This window comes from Gracilinanus agilis, chromosome 4, assembly GCF_016433145.1.
Source record: "Gracilinanus agilis isolate LMUSP501 chromosome 4, AgileGrace, whole genome shotgun sequence".
NCBI classification, from domain to species: domain Eukaryota; kingdom Metazoa; phylum Chordata; class Mammalia; order Didelphimorphia; family Didelphidae; genus Gracilinanus; species Gracilinanus agilis.
The window spans coordinates 125,995,694-126,013,759 of record NC_058133.1 but is presented as its reverse complement, the minus strand read 5'-3'; positions in this window follow the sequence as shown (position 1 = coordinate 126,013,759).

The window sequence follows — 18,066 nt, the reverse complement described above, 5'->3', positions numbered from 1 at the left end:
CCCCCTTTCTCCCAGGCAACCCCTCTGTGGCTTTCCTGAATAGATTGGTAGATAGACCGTTATACTCTGTTCTCCATCTCTCTCTCTCTCTCTCTCTCTCTCTCTCTCTCTCTCTCTCTCTCTCTCTCTCTCTCTCTCTCTCTCTCTCTCTTCCTCCCTCCCTCTCTCTCTGCTCCTTCAGCTCAGCTCAGAAAGAAACTTTTGCCAGCAGATAACATCACGATCTTGCCGGGGAGGGGAGATTTATAAGTTCTCCTCGCACCACGTGTTTGCCTCCAACAAAGTGACGTGCTGGGATTGCAGTCAGAAGTCCTCCCGGTTTTTTTTTTTTTTTCGTTTTTTTTTTTCCCTTCTTACCCCCAGCTATTGAGTCTCTCTGAGGCGCTGGTGGGATGTGGGACTGAAGGAGGGAAGGGAGAAGTGTATGAATATAGTGGCCCTTATAAAAACGATTAACTCCATTTACTTTATATAGTCATTTTAGGCGGTTCTCCTGGAAGGTTAAGGTTTACATTTACCCTACATTAGTAAACCTCCTTATTGAAAGCCATGGTTTCCTGGCTTGTTCTCATATTTGAGTCTTTCTTCCCCATGGCAAATATGTTTCTGTTTGTAGATGTGTATATACACATATTTGCATATAAATACATCTACATATATACGAAGAGATCTGTCACCTTTCATACTCTGATTTATCTGCAGTTAAGTGTCCCAGATTTCCCCTTGCCCACTAACCAGGGCACATCTAAGAAAAGATCTAGCTTCCTCTATCTCAGATCCTAGATCCTTCCTTCATTAAAACTCTGTTGTTGGCCTTCATTTCCCACATCTTCTGCTTAATCCACTATTGGATTCACTTTACCTTCTCCTCCTCTGGTCAAAGAGTTTGTCCTTTAGTTTTTTGGTTTCTTTTCTTCAATAAGCATTTATCTGGTGACTGAGATCTAATTTGGATATCTGCTGCAATCCACTATATATAACATATAGTTTTTCTGCCTCAGAATCCTTTGGAGAAATGCAAGATTAACTCTGCCAGTTAATGTGTTTCCTTTTTTTTTTTTTTTTTCAGTTGGAGAAATTTAAAGAGGGCTCTACCACTTGGTAAGGGTCATCCCTGATGTAAACAGGACTATCTCATTTGAAAAATAATACTTTTATCCTAGCTGTGTGACCTTAGGGAAGTCACTTACCCCTGATCTAGCCCTTGCCATTCTTCTGTCTTAGAACTGATACTAGGACCCTGGGTAAGGGCTTTAAAAAATTAATATTCCCTTCCTTTGGAGAAACACAAAAAAGTCACCAGGTACTATTCACAGCTTTTATAATTCAAGGTGTAGATATAAATGGGGCCTGAAAGGCATGTGACCAATGTAGCCAGTAAGCTAAGGGAGATCCTGCCACTACCCTGTAACCAAAACAAAAAATAACAAAGAAGAGATTGAGATTGGTAGGCAGTTCAAGAGAGGCAACCAAGAAACAATAATCCCTTCAGTATGTTGAGGTCATGAGGCATTAAAATGTGAGCAATTGCTTTGGGGAAAAGGGGTCCATTTTGGCAATGGGAGTACTGCTTAGTGACCAAGTAATCAGTCAACAAGCATCTAAGTGCCTCCTGTGTGGACAGAGCCCTGAAGTTGGAGTCAGGAAGCCATGAATTTGAATTATTCACAGGCTCTAGTTATGTGACCCAAAGAGGTCACTTGGCCTCTCTCAGGTTCTGTAACTTCATCTGTAACAGGGGGAGAGAAATAGTACCTATCACATAAGCTTGTCATGAAGGACAGGGTCCTGCTGATGGTCAGATCCTTCAGTGAAACAGGGGCATTATTTCTGGTTTCATTTGCTTCCCCCAAGGAAGCCCAGGAAACTGGAGAGGTTAGTGTGCAATGAAGGAAGTAGGGCAATCATCTTGGCGCCTTCCTATGTAAGAAAGGCTTCAGAACTTTGGGTGGATTCCCAAATGACACATGTGGAACCTTTAAAGCATTCCATAAATGCTAGCTTTTATTACTATGAGCCAGGTACTGCAGAAGGGATTGGCTCTAGAAACATGGAACAGCCCTTGTCCTCAAGGAACTTACATTCTGTTTGAGGGCACGTTGGTTGAAGGGTAGATGTCAAGGGCTGGATCTATCATTTCACTGGTACTGCACCTTCTCTACAACTAGTCTAGAGAGTTGCCTAGACTAGAGAAGGGAGAGATTAAATGACTGGCTCAGAATTCATTATCTATCCATCAGGCTTCCATGCTACTCCAGAAGAGTCGAATGCTGGATATTCCTCCATTTGGAGCAGATGTAGAAATAGGAACACTCATCTGATGAAACTGGCCAGTAATTGTGAACATCACCTCTTCAGGAAATTATTCCCCAATGCCAGTGAGGTTCCACTTTGGGCCAGTGGATTTCTCTCCAAAGAAGAAGCTTATATCCTTATCAGAAGGAAGAGTGAAAGGCACTTGTCCACTGAGGAGCAGAATCTATTAAAATCACTCTGAAAAAACAAAGCAGATGTGCCCTATGGATGTTAAGGCCAATTTAAGGAACTCTGAACTGTGGACCGGACACCCTTTGTGGTCAGTTCTTGCAAAGGAACCAAGCTCTCTTCTCCTGGACAGTTGTAATCTGATGGGGCTTGAATGAGGGACATACATTGCTTACTTAGACATCCTTTTTAATGGAGGTCCTAACCTTTTGGTGAGGAACTCCTTTTTATTTCCCCAAAGCCTTGAGGTCACCAGGGTGGAGTTGGGAAGGACTGTAGTGCTGACAGTGAAGTCTCAGAGCTGGGGTCAGGGTGGGGCTGACAGTGAAGTCCCTCAGCAAAACAGGGGTGGGGGCGCTACTTCTGGTTTTCATCCACTCCCTACTGGGAATCCTAGTAAAGTGGAGAAGGGAATATGGCAACCATCTTGGAGTCCTCCTAGGCAGGAAAAGCTTCAGAACTCAGGGGCAGAGTCTCATGTACTGGTTCAGAACTTCTGCATGCAGGATCTCTCTCCTTTCTATTAAATCACTCACTATTTCTCAGTCTCAGAATGAAAATACCACATGCATTCTCTGAAGACAATTATATCTGAATTCGTGGCTCTGTGACCTCTTAGTCCCCTATAATTTTCATTGTTGTCTGGGGCTGCAGGTAAGAGTCATAAGATACTGACTCTTCATTTTCTAAATAAAAAAAAAATCCAAGGATATCATTATGGCAGATAGAATTCAGTGAAAAATAATGACACTGGGTTTGATTTGTGCCTAGCTGTTCATTATTACCAATAGGCAGACGCCTTCTAAAAAGATCCCCAGAACCCAGTGGTATATTTCATGAAATCAGCACTCAATGAAATTAGATAAATGATAGAGAATGGGATACGATGTTGCTCATTTATTTCGAGTTGAAAAAGTTAACATTAAAAAAATAAAGTATTCTATCATTTAATTATTTCATTAAGTGTATACCCCTGATCATCATCTTCATCCCACCTGAATTTGGCTCCTGCATCCCTCCCTGTCACTTCCCAGTTCTCTCCTCACTGTGCCCCTTGTCCTTTACACTTTCACTATCTTACAGGTAGCCTTCCCCTATGAAAAATGTAAGTTCCTACATGAAGCAGGACTGCCTCCATCGTTCTTCCTCTGGTACCTGGCACACAGTAAGCACTTAATAAATGTTCAATCTCGAACACTGGCTTTCAGGCTCATCTTTTCCCCCCAACACTTGTTTGTGGTATGCTTGTGAGTGCCCGTGGAGAGAAGATTCCATTTTCCATTGATATATCTGTCTGTATCCACAGGGGAAAAGGACTGGGAGATGCCCAGAGTGGGATACAAGTTCACCATTAAAGTCCTGCAGAGCAGTAAAGATTTAAGTCTTGTAACTTAACTGGAAACTGAATTCTTTGTTTTCCAGATCAGAGTGCAAGAGGGTGCAGCTGTTCCAGTCACTAACTAGACTCTGCCTGCTCATTAAATGGTACCATTCACTCAGGTCTTCTGGAATTCCTACAACAGGCTAAACCAAATGTTTGATGTCAAAACAACTACTCATTGCTATCCTTCAGTATTAACCTTATTGATCAGGGAGGGAGAGGAGTTGGCAAGCTGATGGAGCCTTCCTCATGCTAAGGAAAGAACAACTTCATCGGTAAACATTCTGAAAGTTTTCCAGAGTGATTTTAAAGAGAAGAAAAAAAGAAATGATTAAACTACTGAACTAGTTAAATTTTATTATAAATCCTGGCACCTGATAAACACAAAGGATTAGGGATAACCCTTCAATGTGAGAAATATCCCAAGTGATTTTAAATAACACAACAATAAATATTTTTTAGCACCTACTATGTGTCAAGCATTATGCACACACTGGTTAATCTTAAATTATTGCATATAGATTTTCCAGATAATAATTCTAGTTTTAACATTTGTAGAGGGCTTTAAGTTTTGCAAGGCACTCTGAAAGTATTCTTATTTAATCCTATCCACTGTTCCAAGTGGTTTGGCAGTTTCTTAATTAACACAGGAGAGAGAGAGTCAGGCTTGGAGACAAGAGGTCCTGGGTTCAAATGTGATCTTAGACATTTCCTAGCTGTATAAACCAGGGCAAGTTACTTAATCCCCATTGCCTAGCCCTTACCACACTTCTGCCTTCTAACTGATACTTAGTATTTGTTAAAAGATAGAAGGTAAGGGTTTTCTTTAAAGCTTTTGAGAGCCTACTCTACAAGTCTGTTGTCTATATACACGGGAAGGGGACAGAAAGAACACTTAGAAGAGAAATTAAACATCACTATATTATCATTTTCTATGCATTGCTTTTCATATGAAAACTTCAGCTTGCAGAACATAAAATTCATAAAATGAAGTGGTCTTTGTGGTTTTGTCCTTTCATATATACATATATATGGTCTAAATGTGTGGGTGGAGTATTTTTTCTTTTTTCCTATTTAAGGTCACCTATTTACAAGGAAAAAATAATTAAAGACCACACAAGTTTAAAAAAAATGAATTTTTCCTTGAAAATGGCATTCTGCTAACCTTTTTAAAAACAAGATTAAGGGACACCTATAAAACTATATTTTATGTCAGCAAATACTACAGAATATATTTCAGTTCCATACTGCAGCCAATTAAAGGAGGGTTAGGGAGGACTCAATCAAAAAGTATTCAAGAAGTGCCTACAATGTGCTACTTGGTAGGAAAACAAAAGAAGGGGAGAAGGGAATTGTCATCTCCAGGAGCTCCCACCGGTCTGATAGAGGAAACAAGAGGATTAGAAGAAAGGTAGTAAGCAGGAAAGAGTCTAAGGGAGATAGAGCCAGAGGAAAAGGCAGGGCAGAGGGACAGAGATCAGCAGGAAGGAGAGAGCCTGAGGTTAGGCAGGTTTAAGATTCTACAGCGAAGTAAACTCTACCTTGTTGTCCACTTGGGTTGTAAGAGTCTAAGCAAGTTACTGTCACCCTTTGAAACTATGGATTAGCTCATTAATAACTCTTCAGAGGTCTTGGAGTGCTTTATTTCTTTAACCTTGAGAGGCTCATTGGTAAATGGGATGGTCATCAGTGCCCCAAAGGGGAAATCCAGAGGGGAAATCCTAGGAGTGCAGCCTCTCTCTGAGAACCAAATAAGGTCTATGAGCCAGAAGTTCTCCGCCCTTAGTCTACTAGTAAATTCTATGAAGAGTATAAAAGAAAACTTGTAGCAAAGTATTTAGCACTATGACACAGCAGCATGTCAGAAATTAATACTAATAAAGAGATTTGACTTCTTTTAAATGAAATGGTTAGCACTGTACTCCTGGCAAACTTTCAGTCCCCATCTCCCTCTCCCTCACATCCAGGGCTAGGAAATGGGGGTTAAGTGACTTGCCCATGGCCAGGAAATGTATGAGACCAGATTTGAACCTAAGACTTCCCATCTCAAGGCCTGGCTCTCAATCCACTGAGCTACCCAGCTCCCCCCTAGATACTTTCACAATTAATACAAGTATGACTTTTGGCATGTGTCATCTCATCCCTTGGCTATGCCTTTTACTGAAGATAATATATAGGCATGTTAGGTATATTTTATCTGCTGTATGTTTCATTAGTGTTTAGAGATTGCACAACTTATTCCATTAACATAGCTGTCATCCCATATGCATGGATGATATCATTTAGTGTTTTGCCTTTTCAGTGCCTGATAATCAGAGATTTAAAAACAAACTGGAAATATTGATTCCACCTAAAAATAAAAGCTCAGGATAATCTTTATGTAAAAAGAGAAAACTGACCATCTTGAGAAGACAGCAACCCTAATATTGATTATTTAATAATTATTATATTACACTATATTATATTATGTTATATTATATGCAATGTCAGATCTCCCAAGGGCCAGGGAAGCCCTCAGGTTAGAAGAAGAAAAGAAGTTAACAAGTGCAATCCTGCTAAATATATTATAAGATCATAAAAGTCGATGGAATCTGGAGGTCATTTAGTCCTGGCACCATCATTTAATTCAAGGTAACCAAAAAGTTAAAAGTGATTTGATCCAGTTCAGAGCCAAGATTTGAACTCAGGTTCTTTGGCTATTATTTGGCTAATTATCTGCCCTGACTTTCTATTTGTTTGGCTGCCAACTATACTCCCACTTATCACTCTGCTGCACCAGTTTCTAGGTCCTGACTCATCAAAGTACTTAACAGCAAAGGCTATACTCCATGTTTGCTATGAGAAGGTATATAAATTTCCACTGTCCCTCCAATCACTATCAAACTTAATTCTGACAGTATTTCCATAGGTTCTCAGATTGAGTTAACAATGATCACTGTCTGCTTCTTCTTGCTCTATCTGTCCCACTAATCTAAACTGTTATCAATAATAGGCTAGCTAGACTATTATTTCCATTTTAGTGGGAAAAGTACTGTCAAGAATTTTATTGAATAATTGTCAGCCTTTCTCAAATTCCTATTCTTTGATTTTTCATTCCATTTACAAGTGAGTTTTATTTTTGCATCTTCTGAATCCAATTTCACCCTTTACAATAACTATCTTCCCTAGAAAAAATTAAAGCCTTAATTTGGATTGTATTTTAATCCTAAAGTATTTTACATTTCATTTATGATTTCTAGGTACACATTTCTCAGGATATAAAATGCTTGAGGGCAGAGCCAGGTTTTTTTTTGGGGGGGGGGGGATTTTGATCTTAGTTTTATCTCCAACCTGGCATACAATAGGTATTAAATAACTGTTTGTTGAACTAAAATCTAAATAATTTATAAATATAGTGGTGCAATAAGCCAATTTCCTTTTAAAGAGATCTTATTTTTTTTAAAAACTTTGCTATGTATATTTCTTAAGGCATCTAAATTCTGGTCAGGGCTCTAACTTTGCCTTTGACTGGAAAGGATCTATATCTATGATTCTCATTTTTGTTATTATCTCAGGAATAATAGTATAAAGACAAAAAAAGATTTCATGATGAACTATTGCTTTGGAAAGTGAATGTAAAGCATTCATTTTCCAATTATTTATCATATAATCTTGCTACAAGGGATACTGTATTTGAACAACACCATCCTAACCATCTTGGTAGTTGGTACCGAATGACAATAAAACAGGAAAATCAGATTGAGAGTATATACATTGATAATTCCTTCCTTCTCCCTCAACTCCTTGTACTACAGATACTCCAACAACTATGACTACAATTTTAAAATGCCTTTTTTTCTTGCACTGTTTAGAACTAGATCAGTCCAAAGACAAGGGCCCAGAAGATCCCTGAAGTGGACTCTTGATATCCATGAGTACAAACCTCTTGTAGAAGAAGTGAGGTTTATCAAGAGTTTGGAAAGTGGGAAAAGGAAGAGGGAGAGAGGGGCTGACAGCAATCCCACACCACAGCTGGAGAGAACACTCATCTTCCTGCTGACTCTTCTGTTACCATTCTGGTAAATTCACTTTCAAATTTTAGAAAAAAACGAGCAACCAATTAAGATTCTGAAAAGCAAAATCAGTCTTCCCCCCTTCCCATTTTAGTGCTGGTACAGAAAAAGAACAGAACGTTTCTGTTTGTCATTTGGTGCTTTCAGCTCCCTATAATGCTGTCTTTTCACATGTTGATCTTTCCTTTTTAATAAACAGTAACTGTTTCACAAAACCAGGGACACCTGGGAAGTTACTTCACAAAATTGAAAGAGCTTGTGTTTCCTCTTAACTTAAAAAAATGATGTGGTTGGGATTTCTATAATTTGTGGCTTCTCTTTAGATTGTTTTAGTTATATTCAAATGTGTTTGGTTATATCCAAATGTTAACTTCAAAGACAATCATCTTGGCTGAATGGCTTTGTCGGTAACTTCTAGAAAGGATGCTAGCTACTTACTCTCAACCAAAGAAATACATTGAAAAAGTGACATCACTGAATGAAGCAGACCCTGCCTCTAGCACCGGATACAAAAGCTTCAGGACACCTGGTCAAATGTTTGGTATAGCCACTACAGATAATCACACAAATCCTTTTCTTCACAGAGCACTTCAGTTCTTCACAATGGAACGACTAAGGCTGTCCCTGAACAAGGTAAATAACTGAATTGCTGTAGCACAGCTAGTTTTAGCAATTGCATCTTATCAGCTGCAAGCTGACCTGCATGACTGGGAAGAAACCAGCCATTCACAGGGTTGGGGAAAACAGTTGATTCAAAGGAAGCTTAAATCATGCCACCTAGAGGAATAGAGTAATAAGTTCTTCAGTGTAACATTTAAAAAAAAAATCCACAAACTAGATTGCATGAATTTTGTCAATGCTAGTTTACAAAACACGTAACGTAAAAATTATTTCTATGTATTTGGTTTAGATCTGGGGCTTCCCTGGGGAAGAAAATTCCTTGTGTGAAAACCTCTTTAATTAAGGCAGCAACTCAAAAACTTCATGGGGTTATAAATGGGGGAGTCATAGATTCAGAGCTTGAAGGGAATACAGAGAAAATCCAGAGCGGGGCCAACGGAGATAAAGAGGAAGAGAGATATAGAAACAGATATGGATGACTGTATTTCAATATGATTGATTTCTTTTTGTGATCATGTGTATTTCACCAGATTGCTGAGGGGGTCCATCACACACACACACACACACACACACACACACACACACACACACACACCAAGAACTGCTGATTTAGTCCAACACAATTTTACAGATGAGTCAGCAAGTCAGTAAACATTTATTAAGCACCTACTATTTGTCAGAAATTGTGCTAAGTGATGGAGATACAAAAAAAAAGCAAAAGAGGGGGCAGCTGGGTAGCTAAGTAGATTGAGAGACAGGCCTAGAGACGGGAGATCCTAAGTTCAAATCCAGCCTCAGACACTTCCCAGCTATGTGACCCTGGGCAAGTCACTTGACCCCCATTGCCTACCCTTACCATTCTTCTGACTAGGAGCCAATACACAGAAGTTAAAGTTTAAAAAAAAAAAAAAAAGCAAAAGATCCTTCCCCCAAGAGGCTAACAATCTACTGGGAGAGACAACAAATATATGCAAACAAGATCTAAGCAGGATAAATAGTAAATAATTAAGAGGGAAGACACTAGAATTAAGGAGGGTTGTGAAAAGCTTCCAGTAGAAGACAGGGTTGTAGTTGGGGCTTAAAGGAAGTCAAAGGGAGCCAGGAGGAGGCGATGAGGAGGAAGAACATTCCAGTCACTGTGTATACAGCTAGTGAAAACACCTGGAGTCAAGAGATGGGAGTGTTACATTCCTGGAACAAGGATGCCAGTGTCACTGGATGGAGGAATATGTGGAGGGATGGATGCTTGGTTTAAGAAGACTTTAAAGGTTGCAGGGAGAGACAGCTAGTTTAATAGATCTTTGAACATCAAAGAGGGGATTTTGTGTTTGATTCTGGAGTTGATAGGGAGCTCCCGGAGGTCACTGAGTAGGGGAGGTGACAGAGGTTTCATCTTGAGCTTTAGGAAAACTATTTTGGTGGCTGAATGGAGGATTGGAGTAAGGAGAGATCTGAGGTAGGAGGCAGCCCTACCAACAGGCTATTGCAGTAGTCCAGGCATGAGGTAATAAAGGTCTTGTACCAGGGAGGTAAAAAGAAGGAGGTGTACTTGAGACATGTTGCAAGGGCAAAATTATCGGCCTGTGCTACAGATTCAACAGGGGAGGAGAAGATAGTAAAGAGGTGAGAATGTGAGAATGGCGTCTAGGTTGTAAGTCTGGGGGGCTGGAAGGACAATGGTGACCTCAATATTAATAAGGAAGTTTGAAGAGGTCTGAGGGTGGAGAATGAGCAAACTGAGAAGTGACTGGAGAAAGGCAACATAAGTAGCCAGAGGCAGAGCTGGAATTTGAACCCAGGTTCACTGACTCCATAGTTAGTATTCTTTTGATTTGACCACACTTAGAGAGCTCAACATGCTAAGATGCTATCTATCAAATCACACAACCTAATTTCCGTTGGTCAATAGGTAAAAACTCTTACAAAGAGGACAGGTCTGCCTTACCTATGCTATTTGAAAATTATATTTCAAAGAATTTCCAAATATTGAATATAGCTCCTATATTCAATATAACTCTAGCATGTTATTAGTAAAATGTGAAGAGTAAGGAGGAAATAGATCATTTTCTAAATTCTTACTGGCAAGGAATCTTATTATCTCAATCTATGTAGACAATTTGCAGGTCTTTAAATTCTAACCTAATTGCAATTTGTTTCATTTTAGTACTAAATGTAAGAATAACAGCTAACACTGGTCATTTTTCACTAAATAAATGTTGACCACTACAGTGGCTATAGCAATTATACTATGTCAGAACACTCTGAATGGACAGTTAGAAGGCAAAATGGATAGAATGCTGGATCTGGTGTCAGAAAGACATCTTTCTAAGTTCAAATCTTGCCTCAGACACTTTCTAGTTATGTGACTCTGGGAAAGTCATCCTCAGTTTCCTCATATGTAAAATGAGCTGGAGAAAGAAATGGCGATCCATTCCAGAATCTTTGCCAAGAAAACCCCAAATGGAGTCACACAATTGAAATGACTGAACACAGAAAGATAAGTGGATGTCTTCTTATTTACAAAGACTATCCTACTTGCTTATCCTCTTGTTTGCTTTTTCTGCTGGCCATAAACTCAGGTTCCATGAAGGGTGATCCAAAATGACAAGTATCGTATATGTGTTTCCATATGTGTGCACGCATCAGGGTAAGCAATGGAAACACCAGGTCTCTTTATTATTCACTAATACACAGAATTATTGACACTTTATATTTGAGGCTACTCTAAGGTTCATTACTTGAATCTCATTTTATATTTTTCAGATGAAGAAACGGGCTCAAAACATTCTGACTTGGCCATGGTTACATAGCTAGTAAGTGGCAGGAGCAGCATTCAAACCCAGGTCCTATTAACTCCAAATAAAACATACTTTCCTAATGGAGCTGTTGGGTAGAAATCTGGAAGCATCTGGAGCTCAAAAGAGAGTCTGGCATTGGTAAGAACAGCATTTGTTCTTTGGAATGCCAGTTTCCAACACTATTCAAAGTGTCCTACTATTCCCACAGTGTCCTCAGAAGTTATTATTATTATTTTACCATTCAAGTGGTAGTTCTGCTTTTTTTGTTCAAGAGCACTGGACTTGAGAGTCAGGAAGACCTGAGATCAAAACCTTTCTTAAATAGAAGATTTGTGACCTTGAGTAAATCACTCAAATCCTCACAATTTTCTCATCTGCAAAATGAGGGGCTTGGACATGAAAGGCTCCAAAATCTCCCCTAGCAATGATCATGATTTTGTCATCTGTCAGGATATCTCAGTGGAATCTTAAGGCCCCAGAATGTACCTTTCTCCCTATTCCGTTATTTCTCTCCGGTACTACCTCTCAGTAACCCATGATCAAAATTTTTGATTTAGAAGGCAAGAAAACATAATCAAATAAAACTCATTTTAGTTACCAAGTCCCATCCATTGTCTCTGCAATCTTTCAAATTCCTTCTCTTTTTATTTCTATTGCTACAAACCAGGTACCAAACTTCATTATTACTTTTCTGAATTACAAATCTGTACTTCTAGTCCCTTTCTTGTTCAATTTTTCCCTCATATTACCAACAGAATTCCTAATGAATAGATTTGTTTAGGTCAATCTGCTTAAAGCTCTTCAAACGCCCCCTTCTGCCTATCAAGTCAAAATTCTTTAGCCACATATTCAAGGCCATCCACAACCTGAAGCCCCTCTTCCTACCTTCCTAGCTGTCAGACACTCCAAATCACCATAGATGGCATCATCCTTCAGTCAATTTTAGATTACTAATCTTTATGTATATTAACTAAATTCAAATAATTATCAAACATTTGTGTTCAATACACTGCAAAGGATTATAGGACTATAAAGACAAAAAAAAAATGAAAGTTTTTGTGCCTAAGCTGTTATTGGGGGATACATGTATAGAAAATGAGGTAATTTAAGAGGAAAATAAGAGTACTCATAAGCAGTTGGGATTCAGTGATTAAGAGCACTGGGCATGGAGTCAGGAGGACCCGAGTTCAAACCCAATCTCAGGCAAGTTGCATAATCTCTGATTGCCTGATGAGAGAATCCACTGGAGAAGGAAATGGTGAACCACTACAGTGACCTTGCCAAGAAAACTATGAATAGCTGTGGTCTATGGGTTCACAGAGTCCAACACAACTGAACAATAACCGGGTACTAGATGGGATGGGGGGGAATCATTTGTAAAGGTTTCACAGGAGATACTTTGATTCTTGAATCTACACTGATTCTTGAAGAAAGTCAAGGATGCTGAAGGCAAGATCACTTTTCTGGCTCCCTCTTTGCTAATGCCATTCTCTACACCTAGAAAGTGCTTTCCTCTATCTCCACTTTAAATAATCCCATCCTTCAAGGCTCACCTCAAGTATCACATCTTTTGTGGTTATTTTCCAAAAGCTTAATATATATTTCCCCACTTTAATGGAAATATATTTGTCATTATGGTTGTTGTATTATACACCATTATATAAGTTATATGTAGGTTATATCCCCCTTTTTAAAACCATATCTTGTCTTAAAACTGATACTGTATAGGCAATGGGGGTTCAGTGACTTGCCCAGGGTCACACAGCTAAGAAGTGTCTGAGACCAAATTTGAACCCAAGATCATCCATCTCTAGTCACCTAGCTATTCCCAGGTCATATCCACTTAACAGACTGCCCACTCCATAAAACTGTAGGGACTAATGTCTTAATTATCTTTGGGTCTCCCCTAGGGTCTTATAGTACTTGTACATAGGTAATTTAAAAATGGCTGTCAAAAGAATGAATTTTCCTTTCCCATTTTTAATTACAAGTAATTATGCCAAGCATAAAACCAATATCTACCTACAAGCCAGTATCTGCTACTGTATCTCCATCTTATCAAGCACTAAGCATTGAAGGTGAAAAAAAAGTATATGTGATATTCAACTACCAAAAACAAAGTAAAGTCAAAAGCAGCTTTAATTAAATTGTCTTTTAGTTATTCAATTTAATGACTTAAGGAATCATATATGTATGTATGTATGTAACTATGTAACTATATCTATCTATCTATCTATCTATCTATCCATCCATCCATCCATCCATCCATCCATCCATCCATCCACACACGTTGTTTTTCCCTCCAAACCTTAGACTTGCCTTTTCAAGTTGACTGCTAAGTGGTCTCTTGTTCAGTCAGGAATTTCTTCCTTCTCTTATTACCCAACCATCCACATATTGACAAAAATATAAATTTAATACTGAATCTATAATTTATTTCACAACTAAATACATAAAATCAATTTCCCTCTTACTTAAAGGAAAATATTGGTGTGGTTAGTCTATCTAGTTACAAACCAAGGACAAAATTCACCCTGAATCCTAAGATGAGGATGCAATTTTACTTGCAACATATTAAGGGGTCAAATATTTATATTTGTAAATATTTATATTTATATTACAAATATTTATAAATATTATACAAAACCATATATCACTTAGAAAAGTTCCTGAAATTGTATTTGGTTTTATTCACTGCTTCAGCCACTGCTGTGTCTGGCTGTTTCACTGCAGTTTTGAGAGTTGAGGTCAATCCATTGCTTCTATCAATTCCACGCTGGGCGATGAATTGACTTAAGGCCAAATTCTGGTTCTGCAAGAGCAAAGAGGCAACCCCCAAGCAGCTCAAGGATGGATCAACAGCTGCAGAGGCCACCCACGCATTGGGACACAGCTTTCAGCTGTCTCTCCATTCAGAACTCCAGTTGGTCCTGACCCCATACAAATTTGGTGTTCCCGCTTTGATATTTATGAACCGATTACATTAGAAATGCAGTGTAATGATCCAGGGGTTAGAGAAAATGTTATTTATACAAATGTGGTTAACACCTCATCACTTTAAGCTGGATAAGTTAATATTGCTCATTGTGCTTCTTGTTTTCTGGGGTTTCTCTTGCCCCAATATGTAACCCACATTTGTATTCCCTGTATGATATAAAGTGTGATGGACAGAGTGGAGCTGTTAGACAACTTGAGACACATAACTGAGCCAGCCTCTCAAAAGACCTAAATAACTATCTGTTGGTTCATATTCAACATGGGAATCCAGTGGCTTGGAAGGTAGTCCAGAAATCAGAGTCCATTATTCTATTGTATGGTAGCTCCCATTTACATTGTTTCTAGGAATAATCTACCTTTTCTGATGGAATAGAGAATATTTTAAGTTTGCCAAAGTTTCCTGGAGGATGCAGAAGAAAGATAACATTTAAATAAACTTCTAAGGTTCTTCTGGCTCTAATCTGTACCACATAGAAACAATGAATCCTAAAGTCTGAAAATTAAAAAACAATTAGCAAAAATTTTACCCTCTCCTTTTGACATAAATGGTAGAAGAGACCATAAATGTTAATACAAATGATAAAAGTTGCACCATTTAAAAAAAAAATTTGTGTCCCGAAACTTCTTAAGGGTTAAAAATCTTAAGAGGCACAAAATCTTATGTTTTGCTACCTAAAAAAAGTTTCTAACTGTATTTTTTCCATCATTTTTTTTTAATAGATACATATTAACCCTGTGAAGTAAGCAGTACAAATAGTATCCTCAATTTGAAGTTGCAGAAACTACTTCAGAAAGGTTAGATTTTCTGCTTTGGGTAGTAGCATGTTGAGTAAAATGTTGAGGCCTGGTGTCTCATGTTCCTAAGTCTAGTGCTCGTTCCATCATTCAGAGCCTAAAATCAAAACTGTGTACATAAGCAAATAATTTAAATGTATTTTAGCGCCTTAAAACTTTGTAATTCCATTAAACTTACTCTGACTATATGGGATGAAAATCAAATTTAAGAAAAAAAAAAAGAACATATGCCACAGATAAGGTAAGTGAACATTCATGATGCTTATTGAGTTACTACATCAGGAGAAATTAAGTAGGGAAAGAGTGGCAAAAGATGGATGAATTGGATAAAAGAATTCCAACAAAGACAAAGCACAAAGAAAGCAATCCTTTGTATTCTGATTCAGTCTATATCCGATGAAGAAAAAGTATTTAAAAATATACTTTTATTTCTTGGTCTTTGGGTCAAGGACCACCTTGGAGTGTGGTCAGGAGGAAAAACCTCAACCGAAAAGTATAAAAAAGAAAAAATCTATTTTTTAAGAGTTTCTTTAAAGGTATTGTTCCTAACTGTTACCAATACCTGAATGCTTCACCAAATTGAATTGAATAGGAAAATCATTCAATCTCCAGAAAAAAACACAAGATGCCAACTACTGCCTCCTGCAGCAATGATTTACATAAAATGTGGAGTGAAGAGAGGCAGAGGAGATACAAGACTAGAAATAGGCCATAATTCACTGATAGAAGGCTGAGGTTAGAACTAAATGCAATGATTTTTTGTGATTTTAAGATAGAACAAATTCTCTAGTTTAAAAAAAAGTTAAATGTTTTATGCTGCTAAAACATATAATTCTCAATCTTACTGTCTTGCTTTACTTTAAGAAGCTAAAATATCATTCACTTAAGAATCTTCAGAACATTCGATTTCCAAAGCTGGCTGGAGACATGCCGATTCGAATTTTGACTTCAGAAAAGCTCAACTGTCTTGCAGCAAAATATAACAGATTTTAAGATCAAGAGTAAAACTCACAGGGCTTACCTTTGCCTTGAATAGTCAGTAAGATTCATCTACCCAGCTGGCCATAATTCAGACTCCTGTTTTCTTGGGGAGGGAATGAGAGAGCTTTTTGTAGGCACAGAATGGTTCTCTCTTCAGTTTCAAAATTTAGTCTTACTGCCAATTCACCTCAAATAGTCTCTCATAATATCTGCAGGCCCTAAACTATTCCTCTACCTATAACTGACATGCAATATAGGGACATGTGTCAATCATACTGACCATTAAAATAGGATGAAGCAGAAAGTGAATGCTATATGTTTAATTAAGAATATTCCCCAAAGTAAGGCTAACATATGTATAAAAGGTTGCTACATGTCATACTTAAGTCATTCTAGTCCATGACAATCTGCTGTCTCCTGGTAACCCTGGTTCAAGTATAGGGCAAACCCCATTATAACCAATATGATTCCAACAAAAATCTCCCTTAAAGAACAAAAAAAACTTTCCAAGTTCCATGAGATGGTCTGTTGTTTATTCCATGTAGTCTTTGACATAATGAACTGCAGTAGAAATTAAGACTTAGGTCAGGAGACTTTTTTTTTTTTAAAGCAATTTAAATTGTGGTTAATGACTGAAAAAGAAATGAAAAGGTTCATTTTGGTCTTTATACGAGCAGTATGATGTAGTGTAGAGAACATTAAACTTTGGGTCAGAGGGCCTGGATTGGCCTCCCTGCTCTGCCACCTAAAAACTGTGACCTTGGTTGGGCAAGTGACCTAATGTCTCTGGATCTGAGTTTCTTCATCTGTAAACTGAAAGAGTTAGAGAGATGCCCTCTGAGGTCTTTTCCAGTTCTAAATCTATGATCTTGTGAAAATAATTTTCTTTTCTTCATCAGCACAGAGAAGTCTTCATGAAGAAAATTCCTTCACCAGGACATTTCAGTAAGTGAACTGCACAGGGTCATGCTGCCAGGATGTGTTCACAGCTGAGTTTCTGAAGTCACATCTTTCTGACTTTGAGACCAAGGGCCTCTGAAAATACTAACATACCAGAATGTTACTAGACCCCTTCTATGATAAAAAAAAAAAATAGATTCACCTCTTAACTGTGCAGTGAAACATTTACATATGCTTCAAACAAGAGACTAGGAAAGACTGTGAGGGGCTGTACCTATGCCAACATTTAAAAGAGTGAAAAGTAATTTTTTTTTTTAAATTTTATTTTAAACCCTTAACTTCTGTGTATTGACTCATAGGTGGAAGAGTGGTAAGGGTAGGTAATGGGGGTCAAGTGACTTGCCCAGGGTCACACAGCTGGGAAGTGTCTGAGGCCGGATTTGAACCTAGGACCTCCCATCTCTAAGCCTGGCTCTCAATCCACTGAGCTACCTAGCTGCCCCTGTGAAAAGTAATTTTAAAAGCTTTGTGAAACAATGACTTTTCAGTAGGGTTAATTGATGCAAATATAGCAAATCATAATCAATGTTTTAAGTTTTCCATGCAAGAAATATTAATATTAAATATATTTTCTGGCCCATGTAGAATTAGAAAGAACTTAATTTAATGTTTGCTAATTAGAAATGTTATTATAGCCAATATTAAAGGTCAAACAGTTGACATTCAATGAAATTTTTAATTTGTATTTGGGAGGCTTCCATTTTCAGTGACAGATCCTGTTATAAGGTACCATTGAGGGTCTAGACGGTAATCTTAATATATTTATATAAATATATACATATATATAAAATACATATTACATATGCAGGCATATATATGTGTGTGTATGTATATACACACATACACATGCATATGTGTATTTCCCATTAACTTTTGCAAATGATCTGGGGGGAAGATTACCTCATTGAAGGTCTTATTTCCAAACTCCATCTGGGCTAGACTCCTATCTGTGAGTAGAGAACAATTACAATGCAAATTTGTTCTTACTTTCCACAAA